Genomic DNA, 15,476 nt, shown 5'->3' with positions numbered 1-15,476 from the left:
TCTCATCTGCTAACCTCCATAGGAGAGTTAGCATATATGGCTGGCATGTCTTGGTTATTGATAACACAGTGCAGTGCACGGGTGCTTCGTTTGATTTCGGATCTCGTTATATGATAATGAAGTAGTACTGGCCAAGGAAATAAAATGCAGGTTTTCTGTTGCTGAGAGGAATAATTCATCTGGTTGTGCAGCAGCGCTAATTTGTTTTTTGTTTTTTTTTGAAACGGAAGCAGCGCTAATTTGTCAACATTAGGATGAGGTCTTCTGCCTGTGCAGCAGCGCTGGCATGTCTCAGCTATCCACAGCAAGGACAACCATGTTAAGTGTACACAGATTCTTGACACAACCAACACGTATTCTTCTTTTCATATTAAATTTCATCTGGCTGTGGCTGTCTGAGGTTATCGTCTGAATGAAAATTACTTATGACGCATGATAAGCATAAACGAGAAATGTAATAATAAGAATGTAACGAAATGTTTGAAAAGTTATGGTCGCAAAAACTAAAAATGTGCAAGTGACGTTGGTTTGGTCCACTTCTGATTGCACATATCACTTAATGGTGCATCCTTCCAAATTTTTTTGAACATAACCAGTACAGCGATATAGACGTGAAGTTCATTATATCATTTGGAAGCAGAGTTAGGAAGGTACAACAACATGATAAGAGTTAAGGATCTTCAGTGGATTTGTTTTGATATTATTGGTTGCATGTGATTATCGTTAGTCATCAGCATCATTAGGTATTCCCCTTGGTAATGATAATGCATAATCACAAGGTTATAGGTCGTGCATTCGAGCTGGCTTGTTTCAGCATGCTTGGCAAATTATATGAACCTTGGCAAATAATTACCTGAGACCCATAGGCCATTAGAGACACCATTACTTCCTGTAACATCACTAGTGTAAAATCATAAACTAGACAACATTCTATGTGACAGGAATGCCCAAAATTCCATGTTATTGTTCTGTTTCTTGTAAATAGATTGTATGTTTGAGGAGAGAGATCTTTTGTTAGACACTTGTCTAACCAAAATCAGTTAACAGCATAAATGGTAAAATCCAGAAAATATGAAATTGCCAAAATTGTTTCTCTTCTCTTTTCGGTTAACTGAACTTTCTGCACATTTCCACAAGTGTACATACTACCAAAATTGCAATCATGATGATTGACTAATCCTTTAAAAGGTGGATGCCAACCGCAGGGAGCCAGAGCTCAGGGTATCTACGAACTAAGAGCGTTGAGAAGAGAAACTCTGTTCTGGATTAATCTCCTGTACAGAAGCCCCACTCTGCTCTCGAGATCTCCAATACTGTGCTCCAGTGCCTGCAGTTGCTCCTAATAGCAAGGGGCTTTGCTCTTCTGTGATGTTTTGGAGACAAGAGACCACTTAGGTATCTCAATTTGCTTCGACAAGACCGAGGATGTGGACTCGAGCAGCGAAATGGTGATCTCCCTCGCTTCTGCAAGTAGCATCACCACCCTGGAATCGTTCTTGTCGGAAGCAGTCTTCTTGCTGATTTTCTTGAACTGCTTTTGTGCTTTCTTGGCTAGCCCGGCGTATGCCTTGACTTGAGCAGACGCGTCGCCTCCTCTCTTGAGAGCCCAACAATAGCTCTTGGACAGTCATCTTCAGCTCCATGAAGCTGTCCTGCATGGCGTTGCAGAGGTCGAGCACGACGAGGGACCGTCCGAGCTCTGCCTCCACTGCCGCCCTTTGCAGGGTGTGGCAAAGGCTGGCTTGGCTGCTTGGTGTGCACATCATGTTCTGGATGCAGCTGTAGATGTCTGCCAGCCTTTTCAAACCATGGCACATGGTATTGATGGTAGCCGAGGGCGAAGAGACGGTTGCGCTGAGGCTCTGGAGCTGCTGCTCGACTTGTGTGTTGCTGGAGCGAGGGCTGGAGGGCGTGCTCGCCGACCGTAGATGGCAAGCCATTGTTGGGGACTGAAGGTTTGGCGATGTTTCCTTGTGTATGCTAATGTAAGAGAATGGTAGGGAAGGCTAGCTGCAATGTGTTGGTGCTGAAGGCTTGGGGCTGTGCCTGTATTTATATGGGATGAAGAGAGCAGGGGAGACCAAGAATCTCATCTAGACAAGCTGTTGCTTATCTGTTTTGTTGTGGCTGGCATGTTTCAGTCGTTGGCGACAAGGCAGGCTGCACGAGAGCGCATCCTGTTTGTTCCTAACTGAAATTAGATGGCCAGCCAGCAGAGTAAGATGCACGCTCAAGGGTCTGTTGGGTTCAGATGAATGTGAAGAGAAGAAACAAAACAGCACAGGTGCGTGGAAATTTCTCAAGTGCCGATCGAAGCATGTTGGGGCAATCCGAAGCAGGCAAGATCAGATCCTCCCCCCCTTATATTTATATTCAAAAAGTTGCTAGAACGGCGACGTTTTAGCGTTGTGTGACCCAACTCATTGGACGACACATGGAAGGAAGGTTGTTGGCATCCCTAGCTGTGACAAATCGAAACACAGAATTGTATGAATGTCCCGGAGTACCTACCTGCAGATGAAAGGGATTCGGCCTCATGCTGCTGGATGAAAGATAGTAGTAGTATGTGGCGTCCAAGGGAAAGAAAGGAGATGGCGAGAAGCCGCAAGTCCCACTTTGCTGCCAGATGAGGGAAGTAGAGTAGGAGTATTTCTATGTGCCGCATCATTTTGCTGGTGGGAGTGCGAGTGCGAGATTGGCTTGGCTCTGCGCTCGCTGATAGTATAAATTTGGCACAATCTGAAACACCTGAATTATAGTATAATCTTGAAAATAACCGTGATTCGTAGTACCGTACCAACAAGGCAGCCAAAAGGAGCAGCCTGCCTGTACTTGTGCTGATGCATTCATCCCTACTAAGAATCTCTGATGGTTAGCAGCCAGCCCCACTGAATCCATCGTATCGTCACACACGTCGAATGTATGGATGAGTCCAGCAACAAGTATGTGCCGTAACTGACAAAAAAGGGTTGTGTTTAGAACCCGATCGACTGAGATGATCCCCAAGGATCCATTTAACAAACCCCCCAAATACTCCTACATGCATGTCTGCGTATGCGATTCCGGGATAAACAATGCATGCATGTATGCTCCATGGGAAAGGTACGGAGCTCAAACGGATCATGTACGTACCCTCACCTTATCTGAATGCGCATGCACGGCAGCTTCGCCTACTACTCCACTACATTGGACCTGGAGTTGGCGGCGTGGCTGGACCTACGCGTCCCCATGTGTCCAGCTCCACCCAACCTGTTGCGGTTGGAACGCTCCGGCTACATGTGTACGTATTTACTAGCAAAAGAACCCGTGCGTTGCAACGGGAAAAAAAACACAACACACACTCTTAATCAAATAATCATCACTTAAGATCATAATAGGTCCATTTTCTTTATTTTAGCAACACATCATATTTGTATTGCCGCTTATCCTTCTTCTCACGCTCGTCAGCGATGGCCTTAGTGTTCACACAAACCAAAATGTGTTTGAATGTGGTTAATCCTAAGACGTCTCTCTCTCTCTCTCTCTCTTTCTCTCTCTCGCTCGCTTTCTCTCACACTCGGATGAGAAATCTGTTGTTTCCCCCTACGATGTATTCAAAGGTATGCATGTGTAGTTCTTGATGTTTTTTTTCCTATATGACTATAGTGGGTGTTTATTTGCAACCCGGATCGCCGTCTGTACGAAAGAAAAATGAATCGTGCGCTATAGTTATAAATTTGCTTTCAAAACAATATCTAAAAATATTTAACAGGTAAAATTAATATCATATTCAGATTTCACATATTTTTCTAATCAAATTTCATATACAATATATAAAAATCCAAGTTACGGTTTAAAAGATACGTATAATTTAGAAAACCATTTGTTTGACTTAAATATTTTTCAAAATAATATTTATAAATACTTAATATATTAAAATAATTTTATATTTATATTCTACATATTTTTCTAATCAAATTTTATATATAACATGTTTAAATCGAAGTTACGGTTTAAAATATATGGATGGTTTAGGAAAGCATTTGTTTGACTTAAATATGATCCGCGAATGGAATACCTAAAATGTCAGGGGGGGTCGAAAAACTGTAAAATAACGGTTTGGCGTGACTTAAATCCGAACTGCCGGTTGATTTCATGAAAACGCATGGGCTTATTTGCAAAACGATGCGACGGACGGGCAGAAATCCTACATACTTTATTATTAGGTAAATGTTTGTGCCCGGTGCGCCGGCCAAGTATTCGGCCGATCGCTCGCGACATGCACCTGACTTGGCCCTGTAGTGCTACCTTTCCCCATCACACACCGCTACCTTATCCTCAGACACACCCGCATCTATCTTTCTTCATCAAATCCCTCTCATCATGGAAGCCCTCTTGAGCTCGATTCCTCCTCTCTCCCTCCACTCCTCCTTTGACCATGGAGTACTAGTTGTTGCTACTCCGTCATGCATCTCCTCCTACCCTCCCTCCCCAATCCCCCCCCCCCTAAATGTCGTGATGCGATGGCTATATGGCCGCAGATCCTCAACTGTGTGCTTGGCTGGAAACGACTAGCCCAGTGCAACTAGCGCTCGTCGCCATGGCCGCTCGCAGCTGATTTGTGCTCCTCTCCATGGCCACCACAGCAAGATTTTGCTACAATCATGCTTTTTTTGCTGGAACCAACACATGTTTTTGCTACCACCCACTCATCCCAAAATCTGCTACCGTTGTGATTTTTGCCGGAACCGGCGAACCATTTTGGTACAACTATTTTGGGTTTTGTTACTACCGGTGTTTCGTGGATTTTTTGCTACATCCATCTCCATGACATCGCCTGTTTCTTTCAGTCTATTTTTTGCTACAACCATGCTTTGATTTGCTGGAACCGAAGATAGATTTTGTGACAACCGTATTTTCTTTTTGCTGGAACTGAAGACAATTTTTGCTACATCCACCCACAACGATCTTGGTCGACGGCGGCGACGGCTTTTTTTTGTTGCAACCGTCTCGGATTTTTGCTACTACCGAGACACCATTTGCTTCTATCAGAGTCTTGCTAGAAGCATCAGGAGTTTTTGCTACCATCCCTACTTTTTTTGATTTTGCTGAACCAACCTAAAAATTGCTACCACCGTCTTCTGATTTTGCTGGAACCCGTAATTTTTTTTTGCTTCACGCGGCGGCGGTGAAGGCGGGTCATGTTTTGCTTCGCCGGCGGCGAGCAGGGGCAGCGGTGGTCCAAATGAGGGCAGCGCAGGCCAGCATGCAGGATCGCGCGAGCTGCGGCGTTCCCTTTTTTCCCCCTCTTTTTTCCCGTGGGGGGAGATAACAAAAGAGGATGCGGTAGGGGACAAATCTGACGGTTATGCGTTTTTATATCGAACGACACTAGATGGACCGGCCGAAACTTGCGCCGGTGCGTCCGTGCAGAGTACTGCCCTTGTTATTAGGTAGAGATTTACATCGTCGGTCGCCGTTGCACGCACGGGAGGGCATCCCGCGTCTCTCCCCGTGCACATGGCGAGGCCATGCGCACGCAGCACCATGCATGCTACGTGGGGCGCGCATCAGGGCTGTATATATTGCTCCCGTACCGTACGTACATACATACGGATTTCAGTGGTAACCCGGCATGGGTACTATTTTATAGATTGATTCTTTGTGTTTTTTACGCAAAGACCAATTATAACTCAGAAGCTAAATACAACCTATGACATATTTTTTTATGACTGAAAGTATATGTATGGTTCCTTAATTACATGACTGTGTCGAAGGGCCATATAGGCCGCTCTTTTATTACATGTGAAGTGGAAATACAAAAGGCAAGACAGTAGGCGATCTAGAGCTGTCTGCCTCCAGAGTATAAACTCTGAAGAAACAAAGAAGAAGGCCCACCACCTGAGCCAACACGAAGGCAAGAAAAAGAGGAGAAACTAAAAGAGATCACTGACACAGCCAGCAACCCTCCAAGCCCTAATATCTTCACTGATTTGATCCAGCATCCTATCAATGTTGCACGCCACCTGCTCAAAAATTATGGCATTATGTTCCTTCCAAATCCTCCAATGCACCAGTTTGATAATGGTGTCAAAATTGCGCCGCTCGTTCTTGAGAATCTCCTTCCGCGCACTCAACCACCAATCCTCAGTACTGGCGAAGCTATCATCAGGAATTCAAAAATCTGCGTGCATCCATTCTCTGAACTTCATCGAAACATGTTGTGTGTCTAATTTTCCAGACCTATTTGCGGAACTCCTTGTCTCCCCGCTGCGGCTCCGTCACATTGGGTGGCTGAATATTGGGGTGCTTGCCTAGACGATACACAATAAGCTTGTGATTCGGCGTGTGCCTCTTTGGCGTGGTACGGACGCCATTTTCAAAATGTGTGGTTATATGCAGCTTTGGCGGCTGCTTACCCGCCTGCAGGACCGAGACGCCATCGACATCCTCATCGCTGATCTCCGTGTGATGGCTTTCCTCATCCATCGACATCCTCATCCTTTGTGTTTTATTTAGGGTTTGTTAAGTTGTGCCCTCAGCAGAATCCTTATTGAACCTACCTGTTTGTGCTACCTTTGTGTGTCTGTGTGTCTGCTTCGTAAACCTTTGTTGGATGTTGTGGCTTGGTGATTTGCTTTATATATAAAGAGGGCGAAAGCCTTTTTGGGTAAACCTGCTATGTGAACCATAATGCACAAAAAGATATGTACCGTCTTCGTGTGTCGAGAGGCACATCGGGCAGTTTTCATTAGAAGACCAACCCCTACGCTCCAGATTATCAGCGGTCAAGCACATGTGATGGACCGCAAGCCACATAAAGAATTTGCATCTCGGGGGAGCCTTGGATCTCCAAATCGGCTTGTGGCAAGCAAAACGCACATTCATTGCAAAGAACATGCTATACACGCTGCTGGCCGAGAATTTGTGATCAGCGGTCAACTTCCAGACTAGGCAATCTGAAACACCAATAGATAAGGAGACACTTTGAGTGATGTCCCAAATTCTGAGATATTGAGCCATGACATGTATCGAATGCCTCCCGCGATATCATTAATTCAGTTACGATTGCAGAGAGCCTCTTGGACAGAGCGCCCATAATCCTTGACAAAGGAGAACAAAGCTGGAGCAAAATCCTCAATGAAGCACCCTCCAGGCAGCCACTTGTCGGTTCAAAATTTAGCCCTCTGGCCATCCCCTAAGAAGACTGAAGTGACTGCTTTAAGGATGGATGATACCTTCTTTTTTTAGCCTCCCGTCGCATAAGTAGCGACCTGCACGAATGATGTAATGACTACCCTGCTGTCTCCGGCATGGACCCGGTGAAATTGAATTTTCTGTGAAGATGCGGAGTACCAATGGCTAGACAGTAAGCCCCCGTGCACCTTGATTATAGCTTCGCAGTGATAATGTGTAGGATAGGTGGGAGGTGGTGACACTTAATGACCAATCCTGAAAGACCACTCTTTCATCTAAGGTGGGAGGTGATGCCACGGCCTTTCTTCGGCGTCCCATCTCATACATGGCCATTGGCAACAAACAACTCTGGTATGAAGGAATCTGGCCGCGTTGATCCATCAACTAGCCGAGACCCATAGGCCATTAGAGACACCATTACTTCTTGTAACATCGCTAGTGTAAAATCATAAACTGGACAACATTTTATATGACACGTGCTAGAAACTAGGGTTCTACCCGGTCTAGGGCGTAGCCTATAAGGGAAGGAGGGGGAAGGGCGAGGGCTGGTGCGCGGCGGCCGGCGGCGTGGCGCCGTCCTTAAGACGGGAGCAGCGGCGGCGAAAGAAGGAGGCGGCTAGGGTTTAGGTCTCCCAGCTCCCTAAGGGAAGCCGAGCAAATATTGATTGCTTCTTACTTGATTAGATTGATACATCTCCTCTCCTTATATAGAGAGGTTTACTTGACTTCTAAGCAAACGATCCTAATACGATAAGATAATTGGGCTAAGCCCCTAATTAAGATACTTGGGCCATAACCCACTGGGCTAAGCCCCTATGCCGGTCATAACACTTCTCCCCACCTGCACAAACAGCTCGTCCTCGAGCTGTAAGGTGGGGAAGCGCTTGCTGAACTCCTCGAGGTGATCAACCAGCGTCAAACACCTTCGCGACAGCCGGGGCGGCAAGGTCGGCGGCGACGGCGTCCTCCGGAATGTAGTCTGCAACCTCCAGGTAGAAGAGTCGCGAGCAGGCGTGGCCGGGTGTGTAGGGCTCGTCGCAGTTGAAGCACAACCCTTGGTGGCGACGCTCGAGTAGCTCATCCGAGGTGAGCCGACAGAACAGGCGCGCCGCGACCGCGGCGAGGGGTGCCGCGGAAGCCTGAGCAGGCCGACCCTGAGCGGGATCTGGCCAGGGTAGCGACCCAGTGGCCCAGGACGGCGACTCCTGCTGGACGACCACCGCGCGGCGCTCGAACGCGCGGCGTAGTACATGGCCTCTGGATATTTTGGGGTCCCCGAAGCTCCACGTCCACGCGGATGTGCCGAAAGTCCACCAACAAAGAGGTCGGACCGCTGCTGCGCCGTCATGCTCGACGCATGGCATGCCAGGGCCTGGAAACGGTCGGCGAAGTCCTACACCGTGGAGGTGAAGGGAAGGCGGCTCCCGCGATCCGGAGGCCCAAAGCGAAGGAGGCAGAGCTCGCGGAAGCGCTCCCAAGGGGGCATGCTGCCCTCGTCCTGCTCGAGGGCGTAGTACCAGGTCTGGGCTGCACCGTGGAGGTGGTAGGATGCCAGCCAAGTGCGCTCCAACGCGAGCGTGCGCTGGCCATGGAAAAACTGCTCACACTGGTTGAGCTAGTTAAGTTGGTCCTCTGTGCCATCATAAGTGGCGAAATCGATCTTGGCGAACCGTGGCGGTGTCTGGGTCGGTGCGCCATGGCCGACCGGCTCGGCGGTGCGGAGCAGTGATGATGACGGCGCCCGGTCAACGGTAGGGAGGCCGTCGTAGGCCCTCGCGGAGCCGGACGAGGCCCCAGACTACGGCGTGGGTACCGGTGGATCCCCGCCCTCTGTGTACACCGGCGGTGGCGACATCCCGATTAGCCAGGACGGGATCAGGGACGGTGACGGCGGAAACCGGACCTGCTGGATCGGAAGTTCTCCCGGTGTGGACTGGCCCAATCTGGAGCTGAGCGGTGGCGGTGGGAGCTGAACCGGTGCGGGCGGCGCGGCTGGGGCCGGCGCGGGCCAGTGCGGCCACTGCGGCGCTGGGCCGGGCGCGGGAGGCGCGGGTGGCGCCGTGAGAACGGGCGCGGGCCACTGCGGCCAGGACGGCGCTGGGGCGGGCAGCGGCTGGAGCGACGGTTGGGCCCCGGTGATCGCCGCGGGTACCGAGTACCAGGGTAGGTGCAGCAGCGGCGGGGGCCTGCCGGTGTAGCCCGCCTGGAACGGCAGCAGGGGCATCTTGCTCGGGCCCGACGCGTTCTGGATCGGCTAGTGCATCGTCGGGTGGCTGTAGGCGGGGGGCGCAGCCGGCGGGGTGGTGTACGGGCCGACCAAGTACAGGGAGATGCCCTGGACGACCGTCACGAGGTTCCGCAGGGTGCTGGTCATCTCCTCCGGCGTGAAGACGGAGGTTGTCGGCGGCACGGAAGTGACGGGGGCCGACGGCGTTGGGGATCCGGCAGTGGTCATCGGGGCGGTGGTGATGATGGGCAGCGGCGGCGTGGGTGTTGATGACGACATGATAGAACCCGATTCTTTGGGTACCAAATTTGTAGAAACTAGGGTTCTTCTCGGTATAAGGCGTAGCCTGTAAGGAAAGGAGGGGGAAGGGCGAGGGCTGGTGCGCGGCGGCCGGCGGCGTGGCGCCGTCCTTGCGATGGGAGCAGCGGCGGCGAAAGCAGGAGGCGGCTAGGGTTTAGGTCTCCCGGCTCCCTAAGGGAAGCCAAGCAAATATTGATTGCTTCTTATTTGATTAGATTGATACATCTCCTCTTCTTATATAGAGAGGTTTACTTGACTCCTAAGCAAACGATGCTAATACGATAAGATAATTGGGTCATGCCCCTAATTAAGATACTTGGGCCATAATCCACTGGGCTAAGCCCCTATGCCGGTCATAACAACAGAAATGCCCCAAATTCTATGTTATTTTTCTGTTGCTTACTTGCTTGTAAATAAGATAGTATGTTTGAGGAGAGAGGTCTTTTCTTCCGGTTATGAGAAACCAAGTCAGTTAGTTTTTTTTTAACAAAAAGTAAGTTAATCAGCATAAATGGGAAAATTCAAAAAATATGAAATTGCCAAACTGTTTCTCTTCTCTTTTCAGTTAAGTGAACTTTCTTCATATATCCACAATTGTACATACTACCAAAATTGCTATCATGATGATTGACGAATCCTTTAAAAGGTGGATGCCAACCGCAGGGAACTAGAGCTCAAGGTATCTACAAACTAAGGCCTCCTTTGGTTTAGAGGAATCTTGTAGAAATTTCATAGGATAGGATTTCTATAGAAAAAATTCCTTTAGAGCCCTTTGATTTGTAGGAATGGAATCCTATTCCTGTGGAGGAATTCTTCCTATCCTCCACATTTCATAGGAAAATAAACATTAGCCTACACTCAATGGAAAAAATCCTATGATGTGAATCAAAGAGCATCTCCTTTTCTATTCCTACTTATAGGATTTGAGATACATGTCATCTCATTTCCTATGACTTTTCTATTCCTATGATTTTTCTACCCTATGAACCAAAAAAGGCCTAAGAGCGTTGAGAAGAGAAACTCTGTTCTGGATCAATCTCCTGTACAGAAGTTCCACTCCGCTCTCAAGATCTCCGATACTGCGCTCCAGCGCTTGCAATTGCTCCTCTTCGCACACGGTTTTGCTCTTGTGCAATGTTTTGGAGACAAGAGACCACTTGGGCATCTCAATTTACTTGGACAAGACTGAGGACGTGGATTCAAGCAGTGAAATGGTGATCTCTCTTGCTTCTGCCATTAGCATGACCACCCTGGAGTCATTCTTATCGGAAGCAGTCTTCTTGCTGATCTTCTTGAACTGCTTTTGAGCTTTCTTGGCTAGCCTGGCGTATGCCTTGACTTGAGCAGACACGTCGTCTCCTCTCTTGAGGGACAACAAGAGCTCTTGGATAGTCATCTTCAATTCCATGAAGGTCTCCTGCATGGCGTTGCAGAGATCGAGCACGATGAGGGACCGTCCGAGCTCTGCCTCCACTGCCACCCTTTGCAGGGTGTGGCAAAGGCTGGCTTGGCTGCTTGGTGTGCACATCATCTTGTCGATGCAGCTGTAGATGTCTGCCAGCCTCCTCAAACCATGGCACATCGTATCGATGGTTGCCAAGGGCGAAGAGATGGTTGCGCTGAGGCTCTGGAGCTGTTGCTCAACTTGTGTGTTGTTGGAGCGAGGGCTGGAGGGCGTGCTCGCCGACCGTAGATGGCAAGCCATTGTTGAGGACTGAAGCTTCGGTGATGTTTTTTCTTGTGTATGGTAATAATGGAAGAGAATGGTAGGCTGTTGGTGGTGAAGCCTTGGGGCTGTATCTGTATTTATATGGGAGAGGCTGAAGCAATTGGTTGATGAAGAGAGCGGTGGACAGCAAGAATCTGATCCAGACAAGCTGTTGCTTATCTGTTTTGTTGTGCCGTTGGCGACAGACGAAGAGCATCCTGTTTGTTCCTAACTGAAATTAGATGGGCTCCCCCTCATGGGCAGCAGAGTAAGATGCACGCTCAAGAATCTGTTGGGTTCAGATGAGAGTATGAACGGAAGAAACAGAAGAGCACAGGTGCGTGGAAATTTCTCTACTAGTGTCGAGGCATGCATGTTTGGGCAATCCGAAGCAGGCAGGCAGGATCCTCCATGTTTCTATTCAATTTGTCAAGAGCGTGTTGGGTTCAGATGAGTATGACACATGGAAGGTTGCTTCATGGTTGTTGCCATCGCTAGCTGTGACAAATCGATAAAAACACAGAATTGTATGAATGTCCGTGATTACGTCCTGAATGTGTGTGCGGATGAAAGGGATTCGTCCTCATGCTGCTGGATGAAAGATACTACTAGTCTTGTGGCGTGACGTCCAAGGGAAAGAAAGGATATGGCGAGAAGCTGCAAGTCCCAGTTTGATGTACTAACTTCCAAGATGAGCGAACCATGTGTATGTGCAGCAGCACTTTGTAGCAGCGAGGCAGGCAATCAGCCCGTGCCTTGAAATGAAACAGCACTGATTAATATAAGTAGAGTAGTACTACCAGTGCCCTAGTTGGATGGAGAGAGAGACAAGACAGGTTGGGTAGGTGGAAGGACAAGACAGCAAACAAAATCTCTCCCAATCTCAATCTCTGATGGTTAGCAGCCAGCCTCGCTGAATCTATCGTATCGTCACACACGTCGTATATATCAGGCCAGCGACCAGTATGTACTGTATCTGGCAAAAAGTTTGTTTAGAATCCGAGATGATCCTACATGCATGTATGTGTATGCGCCGACGCGATTCCGGGGTAAACTATGTATGTATGCTCCATGGGAAAGGTACGGACGAGAAATGGAGCTCAAACGGATCATGTACCCTACCTTATCTGAATGCGCATGCACGGCAACTACCTTGGAGTTGGCGGCGTGGCTGGACGTACGCGTCCCCATGTGTCCAGCTACAGCCAACCTCTTGCGGTTGGAACGCTCCGGGTACCTGCGTACGTACGTACTACGTACTTACATCGTCGGTCGCCGTTGCACGCGCGGGAGGGTGCTCCGCGTCTCTCCCCGTGCACATGGCGAGGCCACGGCAGGGTGCCCGGCGCCCGACATGACAGCGAACGCGGCACCGTGCATGGGTACGCGCGGCGCGCATCAGGGTATATATGCTGTCGCACAGCGCCACAGGTGGAGGACGGAGGTAGCTGCGACTGCGATCATACTCCTACTTTGGCATCTCATCTGGACCCCACAAGTAACTGAGCTCGCTCGTACGTACTACTCTCTCTGTTTGGAATTATTTGTCGTAGAAATGGATGTATCTAGATGTATTTTAGTTCTAGATACATCCATATCCGAGGCAAGTAATTCCGAACGAAGAGAATACGTGCGTACAGAGTCGAGTGATAGCCAGACATGGACATGGAACGTGGGTCTGTTGTGTTATGATCTGACCTACTCCCTCTATTCGGAATTACTTGTCTTGAAAAATATCCGAGACAAGTAATTCCGAATGGAGGGAGTAGGTGGTTAGGATTAGATGTGTTGAGTATCAGGGAACATAAGATATGTTAGATTAGATTTTATTCTATCTTGTCTTATGCTCTAAATTGCTCATTGTGTTGACTAGTGTTTTCTTCTTGGTTTTTCGATTTAAGATCGGTTTGCATCGTCCGCTGCCACCTTCGACCCCACACGCCTCTACCTCGACACCGGCGCGACCACCCATCCTCCTCTACGACCCGGTGCCCTCACGCGACACGGTGGCCTGTCACGGCCGTCATTCGCACATCTGCCCGCCCGTCGCTCTGCGCCGGTCGTCGTCGCCCTCATCCGACCAAGATCCTACATCAACCTCCACCCTGCGGCTACACCGACCCGCGTGTTGCCGCTGCGTCGCCCTTTCGGACCATTCAATAATTTTAGCATAGTCTTCTCCTTATGACAACTCAAAGAAAAGAAAAAAAATTCAAAGAAACACACCGAAATATTTTTGGAGTTTTTTAGTTTTTCTAAAGGAAGCAAATGAAAGAAGGAAAATGAAAAGCGAGAAAACCTATTTACAGCGAAGAGCTCCCAACAAATAACGAAAAAAGAAACGATGAATCTTTTGGTTTTCTTTTAATACTACGAACAAACTAAACAAGAAAGAAAAACCGAAAAGAAGCGAGAAATATTTTTGGATTTTTTGAAGTTTTCAAACACATAAAAGAAATGGAATAAAGAGAAACGTGGATATACAATGAAAATGATGAACATCGACAACTGAAATGAATGTGTGGTACATAACTGTAATGTCGGTGAGAATACGTACTCTCCTAAGCTTATGCTCTTGGCCTAACTTGGTCTATGACCATTGCTGGAAATAGTCCAGTCCAGGGAAAGGCTGCCGAGGCTCCCACTGATGCACCAGTGCAGGTGCAGGTGCTGCCCCGGCGGTTAGGCTCCAATACATGTAAAGGTCATCGAGCATGATAGTGTACCTACCCTGGAAAGATCGAACAAAGCACCAGCAAGCAAAGTAATAATCTCACGGGTGCCTTGGCTAAACACCAAGTTATACTGGAACCAGACCTTACCCTTATCAATGAAACCATGATCAGTCATGCTATTATAATCTAGGTATTTCGTGGGTAAAAGTTCATCTTCATCATGCCTAGTAGGAATCTCAAAATGTCTTGCAAGGCGAGAAGCATAAATACCAGCATAAATAACACCATTTGAACGGTTAGTGTGTAATCGTCGTGCAACGATAGCTCCCAAACTAAAGTTCTATCGCCATAAGGTGCACGGCGCAAAATAGTAAGATCATGTGAGCTAAGCGTTCCATTCTCCCATCTACCAGTTAAACATCTCCCAGCAAATAATGAAAAGTAAGGCGGTATGGGAAAATGTAAACTAGCAACTCGGGCTTTAGAGACTCCTCTCGCTCTCCCATGGTTACCGCTAACACAAAGTTCTCAAAAACTCTAGTGTGTGGCTCTAGAGGACTACCCTCATTAGGAACTTTGCATACTTGACAAAACCTATCAAGTGTGATCTCATAAGGTTGATCATAGAGGTGAAATGGTACGGTAGGTGTGTCCCTCCTAGGTATAAATCGAAAGTTTTATACAGAAGTTTTGGCGAGGAGGAGATACTAATCACACTTATCTTGGAGGAACGAGGTGAGTCTGGCATTGTTTGCCAAATGATAGAAATCCTCTCGAATACTCGTGTCATGCAAGAATGTATTACGACCATTTGCACGGTCACACATTGGCTGCACGAGGAAGGTTGTACTTGAGCTTCTCCTCCGGAGTTTCCGCGGAACTCTGGCTCGAAGAACCTCTCAAGAGCCTCCTAAGAATTTTATTTTCTCTGAAATTTTTAGTCCCTAAATTAAAAGTGAATGAAACTCAACAAAATTGATAGCAACTACTCCCACAAGTATCTAGAGGCTATATCATGCATCAAAACTACTTAGAACCAAGAAAATTCAACATGCAAGCTCATATACATGGTCACCAACAACAATAGCAAAATATGCAAAACATAATCCACTAGAACAAAAACTAATTGGACCATCGGAGGAGTCACATACCAAGGAGCAATTCCTCCGAACAGTTTTGAAAACAGAGCTCTGAGTAAGGAGATCAAAAATCTAAAATGAGCAAGAACACGCGATAGGAAGCGAGGATGATTTTTTCTGGAGGTAGAAGAAGGCTGCGAGTATGGGCACTAAGTGAGTGGGTCCCTATGGGGCCCACAAGCTTGCATGGCGCTCCCAGGGTGGGCGCGTCATGTGAGCCTATGGCTCACTTGTGCACCCCCCCTCAGGAT

The 15,476-nt window shown here is 48.1% G+C and overlaps 1 pseudogene; it reads right to left on the bottom strand.

Moving 5' to 3' along the window:
- Positions 1 to 10,234: 10,234 nt before the first annotated feature.
- On the bottom strand, positions 10,235 to 11,628 carry LOC123151811 (uncharacterized; annotated as a pseudogene).
- Between the last annotated feature and the right edge of the window lie 3,848 nt (positions 11,629 to 15,476).

The sequence above is a fragment of the Triticum aestivum genome, chromosome 7A, assembly GCF_018294505.1.
Source record: "Triticum aestivum cultivar Chinese Spring chromosome 7A, IWGSC CS RefSeq v2.1, whole genome shotgun sequence".
In the NCBI taxonomy this organism is placed as follows: domain Eukaryota; kingdom Viridiplantae; phylum Streptophyta; class Magnoliopsida; order Poales; family Poaceae; genus Triticum; species Triticum aestivum.
The sequence above is the reverse complement of the archived record's forward strand: the minus strand, read 5'-3'. Positions and strand labels throughout refer to the sequence as shown.